The 4,450-nt window shown below is 38.8% G+C and overlaps 1 pseudogene across 1 annotated transcript; it reads left to right on the forward strand.

Annotated features, from left to right (window-relative positions):
- Window positions 1-1,322: 1,322 nt before the first annotated feature.
- On the forward strand, window positions 1,323-2,254 carry LOC309858570 (small ribosomal subunit protein uS5 pseudogene; annotated as a pseudogene). Its single transcript has one exon. The product of its transcript is annotated as a small ribosomal subunit protein uS5 pseudogene (transcript).
- The last annotated feature ends 2,196 nt before the right edge of the window (window positions 2,255-4,450 follow it).

Consider the following 4,450-nt stretch of genomic DNA (forward strand, 5'->3'; position numbering starts at 1 on the left):
TTTTAACATTTTCATTGCTACTTATTATTATTATTATTATTATTATTATTATTGCTAATATCTCTATTATAAATAATTCACAAGGGCATCTTTCTGACAAAAGACAAAGAGCTGGCTACTAGTAGAAAAAGTACATTTGACTCTGTCAGTGAAAGTGGTAAAGGGATTTGAGAAAATAAGGCAAAGCAGTGGAATTATGTGTTAAAACTTTAAATATTATAGACACATTTACTTAATTTCTAATACTGCTTATAATTAAAAAAGATGTTTTCCATGAACCACGCATTAAAACAAATATATTGTTTATACAGATTAAATTTTCATCAAAAGGGACGCCTGGGTGGCTCAGTTGGTTAAGCAGCTGCCTTTGGCTCAGGTCATGATCCCAGCATCCTGGGATCGAGTCCCGCATCTGGCTCCTTGCTCGGCCGGAGCCTGCTTCTCCCTCTACCTCTGCCTGCCATTCTGTCTGCCTGTGCTTGCTCTCTCGCCCACTCTCTCTGATAAAGAAATAAAATCTTAAAATAAATAAATAAATTTTCATCAAAAAATTATAAGTGTATTTTTTTGTAGGATCATGATAAGCATTTTGCAGATGAGAAAAGTGAAATTTAGAAAAGTATGTCTCTTCAAATCCCTCATACAATATCTGGCCTAGATAGAAGGATATACTATCACAATTGAGGAAGATAATTGAGATTACTTAAAATGATAAACTTTACTGTATAGGGTTTTTTTACAAGTTTGCCACAGATTCACATTTTTTAAAATATATATCTATTTGTGTAAAGAGAATGCACTGAGAAGTAAAAAGATAGTGATATATCAGTGCTACCAACTAATGGCTATAATATCATCACCTTATTTATGAACAATGAAACAGTGTGTAATATTTAAATAAATTTAAATAAATTCCTATTTATTTTATATATTTATAAATTTAAATGAATTCCTATTTATTTATTATTAAAGAAATTCCTCTAACAAACAGTATGTTTTGAAGGTTGCTAGCAGGAAAGTGTTGTACGACATGGAAGTAATCAGAAAATGTGATCTAAAATTCTGCTTTCAAGGGCGCCTGGGTGGCTCAGTGGGTTAAAATTCTGCTTTCAAGAAGCTATAACAGTAAGTACTGAGCATTAGCTATTATATGCTATGGATGAATAACTGAAATCTACATTTGAAACTATTGGTACACTATATGTTACCTAATTGAATTTTAAAAACTTAATAAAAAAAACCACTATTTTATAAAACAATATTCCCAACAGGCTCTTTTGCTTTAAAATACTCACTTTGTTTCCTCTCCGAGAGAACACCAAATGGCAGATGACGCCGGTGCTGCGGGAGGGCCCGGAGGGCCCGGGGGCCCTGGAATGGGAGGCCGCGGCGGTTTCCGCGGTGGCTTCGGCAGCGGCATCCGGGGCCGGGGCCGGGGCCGGGGCCGTGGTCGGGGCCGGGGCCGAGGCCGCGGAGCTCGCGGGGGCAAGGCCGCGGACAAGGAGTGGATCCCCGTCACCAAGCTGGGCCGCCTGGTCAAAGACAAGAAGATCAAGTCCCTGGAGGAGATCTATCTCTTCTCCCTGCCCATCAAGGAATCTGAGATCATCGACTTCTTCCTGGGAGCCTCCCTCAAGGACGAGGTTTTGAAGATCATGCCTGTGCAGAAGCAGACGCGCGCGGGCCAGCGGACCAGGTTCAAGGCATTTGTCGCCATCGGAGATTACAATGGACACGTCGGTTTGGGTGTCAAGTGTTCCAAGGAGGTAGCCACTGCCATCCGCGGAGCCATCATTCTGGCGAAGCTTTCCATTGTCCCTGTGCGGCGAGGCTACTGGGGGAACAAGATCGGCAAGCCCCACACTGTCCCGTGCAAGGTGACTGGCCGCTGTGGCTCTGTGCTGGTGCGTCTCATCCCCGCCCCCAGAGGCACTGGCATTGTCTCGGCCCCTGTGCCCAAGAAACTGCTGATGATGGCTGGTATTGACGACTGCTACACCTCGGCCAGGGGCTGCACTGCCACCCTAGGGAACTTTGCCAAGGCTACTTTCGATGCCATCTCCAAGACCTACAGCTATCTCACCCCTGATCTCTGGAAGGAGACTGTGTTCACCAAGTCTCCCTATCAGGAGTTCACGGACCATCTTGTGAAGACCCACACCAGAGTCTCTGTTCAGAGGACCCAGGCTCCAGCTGTGGCTACTACATAGTTTTATACAAGAAAAATAAACTGAACTAAAGCTTGAAAAAAAAATACTCACTTTGTAATGAGAGTCATTACTTTTGTCTAGCCAAATCTTATAGCACTGTTTATCCCTTCCCTGCTTTATCCCTTCCCAGTATCAATAAAGGCTCACTTGGGTTACCTAGAAGCCATGAGAAAGCTTGTAATAGATCTGGCTGGTTTTCACCAGCAATTTGACCACCATGTGCACAGGGAAGTCTATTGATAAAGGCTTTATTGCAATAAGTTGCAAATACATGGATGATTTTGAATTCTCTTTCTTGAGGTCTTGTTTCATGATAATAAATTTAGGGTGGCTTATTGGAATGGATGTTATTAACATATCTTCATAGTTATAAGCACATGGAATTGTAAAATAGATGAATGAATGTGGCATTACTGACAACTGTCCTCATTTTGAAATCAAATTACAGTGTACTAAGATGAGGAAGCAAAGCAGATTTGGGATTATGAGTGAAATAATTTTAAAAAGTATTAGGGGTATGATCGGACTATTGGGTAATTCAGTAGAAAAATGTCAACTGATTGAGATTCTGTGTTCCCTGATTTCAGAGAGAAGTTAAGATAAATAAGTAACATGAGGAGACTAGGAAGCCAAACATAAGTGATAAATTTGTGCCAGGGTGTGTATACATCTGTTTATCTTCTTGCTTTACCACTAAGGTTGCTCCTAGAGGAGAGTTTAAATATGTGTTGGAGCTAATCTCTGTGGATTACACAAGAAACCACATCCTACAGCTCTCCCTGAAACACCCCTTATGATTTCAATGTAATTTGGTTTTTGCATTTTTAGAAATAACAAAATACTTTGCAAACTCATCTACTTTATTACCATCACAAGTGAGTCAGCTGACTCCACATTTTAACACAGTGACAGTCACAGAGGAATGGAGGAATGAGTAGAGTTATCAATATATGTGCTTTTAAGAAGTATGACAGGGTAGCAGCTATTTCCAGGAACCAAAACATGGGTCAGCAGCTGTGCAGGAAAAGTGATGGAATAAATGACTCATTTCAGAGGAGTTCTATAACATATTAGTTCTATAATGTATCTTCAGCCCCCAATTACCCGCTTTGATCTAAAGATAAGGATTTACAGTTAAGGTCCCATTTATGATTTGACTGGTGTGGTCTGAATCATGTTTACTATTGTTTTGACTATTACTTGAAGCCTATAGTAGTACTTGGGATATGTGTTGTGTATTCTGTGAACATGTGCTATTTTTAGATTAGATAATTTCTGTCTCGAACCCCTGTTCATTTGTTTGTTTTTGTTTATTTGATAGTGGTTTCAGTAAATGGATATATCTGAAAAATTGCAAAGCCACTATTAAAACAAGTTATTATTATATATAGCATGGAATTGCACATTCCTCCTTTGAATCCGACAGAGCTTCACCATATCCTTAACAATTTGGGAAAAACATGCTATTATTTTTCTTTATAAAATTTCTCCTGTTAGGCTGTGATGGTTGTCATCAGCAGTAACTCCTCTGAAGGCTTTGTCAAAAGAGTTGAAAAAATTGGAAAGGTGTGTGAATGAAGCTGTTTGTTGAATATAAAGAAAAGAGCATTGAAGTACAATTCACACTCTTACTTCTCCTTCTATGCTTTCAGATGTTTGTCATTTGAAAATTTTGCTTCTAGAAGAGATGCCCTATATAATTCTTACTTTAAGGAGCAAGTTGCTTTTATAATTTTTTTATTATTCTACCATTCCAGTATTTCCATTTAAATTAAATTCAATACCATTTAAAAAAAATCAAAAGTGCAGCCAGTATTCAATTCCTGGGCTAAATAATTTTAGAAAGCTTTGTGTTATTGAACCTACAGGGTTTTTCTGTAGTTTTAACTCTTTCTTTCTGTGATTTTTCCCATTAGTCACGTAAGTGACTGCAATATAACAGACATTGAGGATAAAGAAGGACTGAATAGAACAATCCTTGGCCTCATGAAGTTGAGAATCTAGCAAGGGAGTCAAACAATTCAATCATTCAGAGACAATTTATTGAGTGCCTGGTCTAAAATGAGCACAACAAAACCCCAGGCCAGAGGAATCATTTTAATGGGAGAGATAGATAATAGGTAAGCCAACTTTAAAAAAAAAATCGTACTGCTTTTTCGTTAATAGAGATGCATATTTGAACTAAATAAGCACATTTTAAAAAGAGCAGTGATTGAGAAGAGGTTTTTTAACTGAGTGGT

The sequence above is a fragment of the Mustela nivalis genome (assembly GCF_964662115.1).
Source record: "Mustela nivalis genome assembly, contig: HAP1_SCAFFOLD_2813, whole genome shotgun sequence".
NCBI classification, from domain to species: domain Eukaryota; kingdom Metazoa; phylum Chordata; class Mammalia; order Carnivora; family Mustelidae; genus Mustela; species Mustela nivalis.